Below are 10,377 nucleotides of genomic sequence, written 5' to 3' on the forward strand. Positions count from 1 at the left end.
ATTTATTACAGCAAGTATGAAGGTAATGTATTATTTGATTCTTTTGGTAAAAATAAAGACTTAATCCAACGGTTAGATAAAAAATACAACAATAAAAAATTGACACGAAAATATAGTTCTGACTTGAGACGATTTTCTATATCATTACACTTTTTTTCGCCTCGTGCATACTCATTTATAAGAGAACAATTTAACTCAGTTTTACCCCATCCACGAACACTTTCTAAGTGGTATGCAAGTGTTAATGCTGAACCAGGCATCTGTGTAGAAGCATTAAATACATTGAAGTTAAAATGTGATAATACAACTAACCCAGTTTACTGTGCATTGATAATGGACGAAGTAGCAATAAGAAAACATGTCGAATGGGATGGCTATAAATACCATGGATATGTAGACTTTGGTGCACAATTGAATAATGAAAGTTTAGAAATGGCAACAGAATGTTTGGTTTTATTATTAGTTTCTATAACTGAATCATGGAAGTTACCTGTTGCTTATTTTTTATGTGATCATTTATCAAGTATGCAAAAAGGTAATCTTGTTGAACAATGCCTAGAGCAGATTCATTCAACTGGTATTAAAGTTGTTAGTCTTACATTTGATGGCTGCCCTTCAAACATGACAATGGTCAAAAACTTTGGTTGTGATCTAAGAATATCTAGCTTAAAGACTAATTTTAAATTACCAACTCATTTACCAATAAATATAATACCAGATCCTGCTCACATGATCAAACTAATCAGAAACACATTTGGAGAAAAAAGAGTTTTTATTGATTTCGAAGGAAAAAAAATTGATTTTGTTTTTATTGAAAAACTTTTAATACTTCAAGAAACAGAACATTTCCATTTGGCCAACAAGTTAAAAAATCAGCACGTCTTTTTTTCTAAAATGAAAATGAAAGTAAAATTGGCTACTCAACTTTTAAGTAAATCAGTTGCTGATGCATTATTTTTCTGTAAGAACAATTTGAATTTAAAAGATTTTGAAAATTGTGATGGTACTATACGTTTTATAAGAATTATTAACGATGCTTTTGATATACTTAATTCAAGAAATGTCAAGTCTACTGGTAAAAAAAAAGCTCTTTGTACATTAAACTATAGTGAAATTGTAGATTTAAAAAACTATATTTTTTCATATTTTGAAGGTTTAAAATATCCAAATGGAGAACTTCTTTTAAATTCACAAAGAAAAACTGGTTTTCTGGGTTTCTTAATATGCTTTAATAGTTTAATGAATTTAAAAACACAGTTGATAGATAATAACTGTATTCAAAGTTTACCAATGTACAGATTGAGTCAGGACCATTTGGAAATTTTTTTTGGATCTATAAGATCTCTTGGTGGTTGTAACAACAACCCAACTGCTAGACAATTTAAAAGTGCATTTAAAAAAATTTTAATAAGGTCTGAAGTTCGTGACGGTGCTTTGGGAAATTGTATTCCCGTTGAGAATATTATGATTATAATATTATAAATTGTGTTTCTACTTCTCACAAGAATCCCATAGATCTAATAAATGATACAACATTTGATGGAACATATGATGAACATTTAAAACCTGAAACTAATGATGATATTAATATTTTAGATCATGATTATTTATATACTAATAACCACTTAAATTCCAATCAATTTGTTAATGAGTGTGTTATTTATATTTCTGGGTTTGTTGTAAAAAAGTTACTTATACAAATAAAGTGTGAAATGTGTGCTACTGTACTGGTAGGATCTAAACATTGTCATTTAAACTCTCTTATAGCTCTTAAAGATCGTGGAGACAAATTATATTACCCTTCTGATGATGTTATTATTATATGTTTAAAAACAGAAAATATAATGAAACAATTTCCAGATCATAGTAAACTTCAAATTATTAGCAAAACATTATCTTCTTTTACAACTAATACCCCTTTCAAAACTTTATTAAATCATCAATATGACAACGAGCCTTTATCTAGTCACCTTATTCTTTTAATAAAATCAGTAATTTCTGTTTATTGTGATATAAAAATAAAATATAACTGTAAAAAAACAAGTGAAAATTTATCTTTAAGGCACTGGTACAATAAAATGATTTTGTTTAAAGGGCAATAATATTATTTGCCTTTTTTAATAAAATAATTGTATACAATATAATAATATAATAATATGTATTGATTATCATAACTATTATAATTTTATTATTTGTTCTACCTATATATAATATTTATTATTTAATATACATTTTATGTGCATTATTATTATTTGTATATTTTATATTTTATATTATTATTATTTGTAATACCTACCTATTCCATATTTATTTTTTTTAATTCTTACTTATCCAACTAGTTCTGTTGTGTTATTGGTTGGTGGTTGTGTAAACACTAGGTATTATTTTTTTTATATACTGATGGACTTCAGTTCTAACTTCTAAATATTAATAATCTATTCCATATAAAAATGTATAACATCCAAATAAATAATTATTTAATACAATTATTACTAACTGATAATTTATAGGTATAATAGATACATATAAAAATGATCCGTTTTATTATTATTTTAATTATTATAGCTCAAAAGTAATATTATAAATTTAATAAAGGTTAATAATGAGTACTCTAAATAAATTACAATAAATATTGTATTATAGTTCACATACAATAAAATATTTTCTATAGTTTGCCCACACTGTTTTGTTTCCATTTCCGCATCATATTATTTCAATTAGGGCGCCTCTATATACTCTATGTATATAACATAGAATACTATAGAAACGACACTCTCCCGAAATCCTTTGTTCTGCCTGAATCAATTTGATAAGGTGCATAACTTCATGTTCTCCCGCTGTGTTCACAACATCAACCATAGAATATTATCAAACCTATCTATATAATTTCCCGCCATTCAAAATAATTTGAATAACTTTAGTTTGTCTATTTAATGGGATATCAAGAAAAGAAAGTACAATACAATATTTACATTATAAAATATAATTTTATTAACTAATGGCCTTTACTGTCAATGTTATTTTGATCAATAAAAAAAAATATACATTTTTAAGGACCATTTTAATGTGTAATTATTTTTTGTTGAAAATCATGTTTTAATTTATAACACACCTAGTTAATTTATCAAGAATAATATCATAGAATACTATGATAATATTTTATTAATACATAAAGAAAAAGGAGTTGTCAAGGTTGAATAATAAAAATAAATATCCAAAATAGAAATAGATTTTTGAATATAAATATATGATTATTTACACAAAATAATAATAAAAATACACATAAATAATAATAATATTAAATCATGATCTTAGAGACTAAGAAGTTTAGTTTACACAAGTATCACATTTAAAAATACATTACATTATACATATAATATAATTTATAAATTACACAAAATTTGGAGTTTTCTGTTTTTAGGCTTAGGGCCTTTAAGAGATCTGTTGGTTCTGCTTAAAGTGGTATAAATTCTGAATCTAATAAATAAATTCAATAAATAATCTTTGGGAAACTGAGGACAATTATGCTCAAAATATACAAAACTCATCAAATTTTTAATTTTTTCTCCAACTTTTGGTAATGGCAACAATTGTTGAAAGTTATTAGTGAATATTTGGTCCAATTCATACACATACTGGCAAAAATTTGAATCTGGAGTCATTAATGAAGAAAATATTGAAGTTGAATCCTGTTGATGTGACTTAAAGTAGGTGAAAAAGTGTTCACTGGAAAGTTCTGTTGTAGATCGAGCATATTCCAAACATGAATCACAAGAATGAATTTTTAAGCATTTACTTATTAAATAACCACATATGTATATAATTGCATTTTTTTCTGGCAACGCCAAAGACCTATAATGTCTACCATCAACGCTTAACTTATTTATTTGAACAACGCATTTTTTCTCAGGAAAAATTATTTTCAACTGTTCTGCTGGTGTATTATTCATATTGGTTAAAACGCTATCTAAATCTTCTATACAATTTGCTCCATCATTGTATTCAAAATAACTTAAACAAAATAATTTTTTGAAAGAACGTTGGAACTGTATAGTTGTTGGATTTATGCAATTACCATTTTGAATACGAATAGTGCCAAACAAATTTTCTAGGCAATCTTGATTTAACCTTCTAGTAAATAACTTCAAATCATCATAATTTAAAGATAAATTTGTATACAAGCGTATGAGACCAGCAATTGAAACCATCCAACCTTTTAAAAATTGTATGTTGTAACTCTTCACAACATCCACCCACTGGTGTCTTACAACATTATACTTCTGAATTTTCAAGTTTTTGAAGAAATTGAACATAGAAAGTAAGAAATTATTCTGATAGGAAGAACCATCATAGGGAAAACAAAAACGTTTTAGACCAGTTGGCTCATCTTCCAATTCAATGTCTGATTCATTATAATTTGAAGTAGGCCTTGAATTGAAGATATCAAACAAATTATCCATTGAATCTATGAATAAAATTGTATCCTTAGATTCAGGTGGAAGTGATTTATCTGTTATACACACACTCATACCACTGGTAACTGTTTTACTAAAAATTTGTGCAGCATACTTGACCTTCATTTTTTGAAATGGGCCTGGATTAATATGTGAGTCCGTTAATTTAGGTGCCAGGCGGTGAGTGCGTTGATTATCAGCTTCATAAAATGATTTTAGATGTTTGCTTTCAATAATCTTATCATCAGATACAAATCTGTATTTAAAAAAGTTATTTCTTGTCGATTTAAGCAAGTGAGGAGGATCAAACATATAAATAACTTCCTGAGATCCAACATTAAAGTAAGGATGTTCAGGTGTTACACCTACACTGTCAGAGAATGACTTAAAATTTGCACCCATATCTGAAATCATAACCTTGACATTGAAAGAAATACTACTTAATTTTGATACACAATTAAAAATTATGTTTTTCAATGATAAACTATTGCAGGATGTACCAACAAAAAAATATCCTAAAGGCTGTTTCCAGGAATCATGTAAGCCTCTTATCATTAGTACCAAAACCGTTTTTGCAATGTCACATATTTTATGAGTCTCTTCTTCGTGTAATCCAATTATTTCATCTTTAGAATAATTATAATAAAGAAATGATTTTAATGACATTTCGTCTGCACATAGAACACATTCCTTTCCTTTGACATTCATAGTTTGTCCTTTCAAAGACAGTACATTTAAAACAAAATCACTGATTCCAACGCCAATTTCCCATTTTTCAGTAATCCTTTGTAACGTTCTGACGCTCGGTAAACACCACGTTTTTTTAAGGAATCTGTAAACCTTGGGTCCATAAAAATGTATCATTAAAGCAAATTGCTTGTCTTTTTCCGTGTACCTTCTTCCTTCACTTGATGTAGAACATAAACGAGCTTGATTTTTGACAAAATCAGACATTGACTTAATATTAAAAAATTTGTCGCACATTTCTTCAAAGTTTGATAATGTCGGTGTCGCATTAAGTCTTTGCTGTAAATTATAATTAATTACCTTAAGGTTATCGCGCTCTCTTACAGTTTTTTTTAATTTTGATTCTGTATCTGCAAGTTTCCCTTTTAGTTTCATTTTTCTTGGAGTGTTTTTGGTCAAACATCTTTCAGTTTGTGTTGAAATTGAAGAATCTGAACTATAGCTATAATCATCTGAGACAGGTGTTGAACAGCTTGCTGAGTACGAAGGCGTATTGATAGATGGTGATTCGGAAAATAATCTGACTGGTTGAAAAATTGTAAGTGGACTAGAGATCAAGTCTAAAATAAACAACAAAATTATTAATTGATATTCTATTTTACAGTTTAAAAATTAAAATAGTCAATAATTTGAGAAAAGTTGGTTGTTTTAGTCATAATGCGGATGGTGGTATTGTAAAATATTTATTTTTTTTTAATAAAAATATCGTTTATTGAGAATTTACTTTCTGCCGGTTGATCTAAAGTCTCAACAACTTCAGGCATCAGATGTTCTGCTCCACCAGGAAAAATTGTGGGTACCGCATTTTTTAGCAACCTATTAGTATTACTAATATAACAGGATGAATTGAAGTGGTCAGAGCATAAGGTCTTGTGTTCAATTCTAGCTGTATCTTCCAATTTACAATTTTGAAGCCAAATATTACGCCTATAATTATAATGAATATTAAAATATACAATAATCTTTTATAGTAATGGTTCAGTTAAATGGTTAATATAGATATACAAGATAAATAAAAACTTGAATAGTAAATCACATAGCTTCCATTTATATACTATAAATTTTAATCAATAAAATTATACTACAAAAATTATAATATAAGTACAAACACTACATAAATTTAACTCTTAACACAAATAGTTTTTTTAATTATCATTCTAAATGGTTGAAAAAATAAACTTTAAATATGTACTTACTGAATTGGATCTTTGGGAAATCGATGGAAAGATACAGCATGATCAAGGGAACCTTGTGTTTTTTTACAGAAACAACACACGTTAGGCATTTCAAGTACAAGTCAGTTGAAATCAAAATACTTAATACAAATTACAACTTACAATTACAATAAAAAACAAACTTAATATCGAATAATTCGAATTTTAAAATGTAATAAGCTCAAAACAATTCAACGAATAGCGAGTAATATCCACAGATATAAAATACTAGATAGCTAACTTGTCTACATTAGGATAATCGATGTTGAAGTCAGCCACCATATGCGTGTGGGTCAATGTTTACATAATTATCATATCAATACTGTATGATAACATGATATTATTCGCACAGAATAAAATTTTTTTATAAAATATTAAAAAAATATAAAAAATATATATTTTTATTGCAATGGTTTTTACTGACAACACATAATATTATCCTTATTCAATATTCCATCGTCAGATATAAAAGTATTTTGACCATCAGATTGTTATCATGTCTTATTCATAAGATAATTATGTAAACATTGACCTACACGCATATGGCGGATAACTTCAATGTTCGATGTCTTGTTAGCACGGACTACTACTAGTCCGAGTAGTCCGTGCTTGTTAGCTATCTAGTATTTTATATCTGTGGTAATATCATGCAAGTGATGAGTGATATCCGCAGTTTGCAGTGATAATAGAGCAACCGACTGTTTATAACTTCATGTTCTCCCGCTATGCTTACAACATGTCAACATCAATCAGTCCGCTGCCAAAATGAAAAAAAGTGAAGTGGTGGGGGGAGTGTCGTTTCCACGGACTACTACACTGGACTGGAAACGTCAAGGGAGGCGGGTGACGGGGGCCGGGCCGCTTAGTGTTAGCCACAGTTCTGTTAAAATACTTTTCAAGGTCCCGTTGTCTCTTTGTATTTGTGTCTTAATACTAACATCTACTGATATATTATGCCGCGGAATTGAACCGTCGTCTATATTGTCATACATTGTGCAATTCGGCCTTTTGAGTATGACCCACTTAAAATAAATTTGCTTAAAAAAACTTACTATCCGTCCGAGAGGCCGTGGCTTGCATTGTAAATATTAACACAAAAAACGAATTGTAATAACTTAACCAGCACTATTTCGCGAACTGCGGAAAACGAAACATACGTGCTGCTTGAACGGTGTGCAAAACGCAACTGAGATTCATAATATGAAAATTAGTTTAGTTAGAAAACATTTACCTGTATCAGTATACATGAGGTTAATTTTATCTCCATAATGGGCTTGCATAACGTTATAATGATAATCGTACATGACGGTCTTAGAAATTTCCAACACTGCAAAACCTGTTGAAAATTAAAAACAAACTAAAATATGGTTGATAATAGTAAATTAATTATATATATATATTTAACTATATAAATAGGCTTGCAGAACTTGATAATTTTATTTTCCAATGATACCGCATCGAGAGTCTCGTCGTACGTAGTACAGTGTTTGAATGTTGTAAGATTTATAAGTTTTTGCAAACGTTTTTCACTACAAACAAGCTCCATCTTCAAACGTTTACGTAAAGATTCCATGTTTTTCCCTTTAACGTTGTAGAAAATGTCAGTAAAATAATTTAAAAAAAATATATAATAAATATACCGAAAACAGCGTTGTTTAAAAGTTTGAAAAAGTCCTTTTCGAAGTCTTACTATCTTTTTTTCACATCTCGGTGTTTAATTCTATGAATTTCTTAAACCAGTCTGACTAATTAAACTGAACTGTGAACCTATTATAAGACAAAATATGTTATAAATTAAATAAATTAAATAAATAAATATGGTACTTTTTCCACAACGAGTCCGTTTTTAATGGCCTGCTGTAGGTTCCGATAATGAATCACATAGTTTTTCTTTGAATGGAGTGTTGCCATAAGTTTTTCAACTTTTGAGCCAGGCAGAATATCGTTTTTCAGTAGGAAAGATATGTCATTATGCTTGTCATGAAGTTCTTTTGGATATAATATATCAACCTCGTACATCCGCCCGATTGGTGATGTGTCGTCCAAATCATTTAACCCCTCTACTTTGGGTAAAACCCACTTAAATCCTCTGTGTGGCATGAACTGTGACATTGCGAAATATTTCACATTTAAAAAAATAAATAATCATTTTACCTTTTTCAATCATTAACAACATGTCATAATCATAAATCAATTCGAGACGTTGACCCGTGTATTTCATCTTACAGTCAAAGCTAAATCCTGGTGCCGTGTAGTAGAATGAAGGATCCAAATGGTTAATGGTCAAATAGAGGTCTCGGAAATGTTCAAACACATCAGTCAACAGCAGCACATAGATTTTTAAATAAAGATCCGAGTATTCCCCGAGTGTTTGGCAGGTGAAATGGTTTCAAACTGTATTTGCATGTTCAAAATCCTCATGTTTTATATGTGATTCTTCCAATGAACTGTAAAAATCTTTTTCTGCCAGTAAACTGGTTTCATCGAGCTTATCCCAATCGTCTGTATAGTCGTACGGGTTATCCTGTGTAGAAAAGTTTTTTGCGCTGTCTCTAAACTTTTCAAATCCTGGTGTAATTAAATTTTTTGCAAGTGTTGATAAACTTGAGGCCATAAATCTTAGTGGGTCGATAAATCTTAATGTGAAGGAGTTGAAAATGTGATAAACTTTTCTTCGCTGTTTGGTATTACCGATATAGAGTTTGTGTCATGACCAAGACGAGTAACGATAAAATGTGCATCATAATTTGATAAATTATGAAAAAATACTGGTACGAAGTTGGGTGTTTGAAGTTTAAGATTGCACGTATTGCATAATGATTGTCTAAATTTTCCCGATAAATGACAATGGTCGGCCACTTTATGATTTTCTCGAGAAAACTTGGTCTTACATAAGTTACAATTATTACATAATTCATATGTTTTTCGTTGTTCAGCCGATTTCATATCGATACCGTAAACATTGACAGACACGTTTGGATTATTTTTTTCAAAAATTTTGACCTGATGTAGTGGTGTTGGGAACGATATATCTACAAAATTATATTTTTTTTCGTGTTTTATATAATTATCGCTGACACGAGATTTATTTTCTCCTGTAACATGTTTTGCGAGGATTGCCCATTTGAAGCATTGCATGTCTAAGTTTTGAGGGTTAATCGTAGCTCTTTTATTTTCTATTGCATTTGGTAGTTGTATGTAGGATGAGCCGCCCATAGGTGTATATTTATATAAACCTAACATTAAACCGTCTATACATTGTAATGTGAACCCACTACCCTTGCTTGCATACTCGTCTTGTTATTTCATTAATTTAGCAAATGCCTCTTTAACAATTTCCTGTACTTCGGTATCACAAAAAATCGCCTTATCCGAAGTTTTAAAAGCACGGTTTTCCGACGAATATTCGACATTTGGTATATTATATGTTACCTCAAGCTTTAAATTAAACTTGATCGGATTTTTACTCCCAATTGATTTTAGTAAATTGAATAGTTCGGATTTAATCGAATCAAGGAAGTAGATATAGTTTTGAATATTGTAAATATTTTTTACATAATACCAGGTGATAGTATTGTTTGATGATTTCGATATTAGAGTAAGCCCGGGAGACTTTACGAGATTCAAGCGTATTTTTTTCGCCCTAACAGCAGATTTAGTGTTGGCACTGGAAACACGTTTCCCATTATCGAGCATAGTGTATGTATCTTAAAAAAAAAACCTAATTAGTCTATACCGCGTTTATAAATATTAAATTACTAACCTTCCTTTTTACAGAATCCAAGATCTTCGTAGACATCTGCGTTGTTGAAAAATTCGTCCATCACGTTATCTCGTTTTGTTGACATCGTGTTATCTCGTACTGTTAAAATTATGTTATCTCGTACCATAGAATACTATAGAAACGACCACGGACTACTACACTGGACTGGAAACGAGACATTTACTGCCGAGCCGCTTAG

At 29.6% G+C, this 10,377-nt stretch overlaps 1 long non-coding RNA gene across 1 annotated transcript; it reads right to left on the reverse strand.

The window, feature by feature from the left end:
• Positions 1 to 7,642: 7,642 nt before the first annotated feature.
• Positions 7,643 to 10,318, reverse strand: LOC107882781. The gene is made up of 5 exons (XR_003840087.1): positions 10,179 to 10,318; positions 8,240 to 10,122; positions 8,056 to 8,182; positions 7,821 to 7,996; positions 7,643 to 7,751 (listed from the first exon to the last, which is right to left on the reverse strand). It is a non-coding gene; the product is annotated as an uncharacterized LOC107882781 (long non-coding RNA).
• Positions 10,319 to 10,377: the final 59 nt, after the last annotated feature.

This window comes from Acyrthosiphon pisum, unplaced genomic scaffold, assembly GCF_005508785.2.
Source record: "Acyrthosiphon pisum isolate AL4f unplaced genomic scaffold, pea_aphid_22Mar2018_4r6ur Scaffold_21113;HRSCAF=23060, whole genome shotgun sequence".
Lineage (NCBI taxonomy): Eukaryota > Metazoa > Arthropoda > Insecta > Hemiptera > Aphididae > Acyrthosiphon > Acyrthosiphon pisum.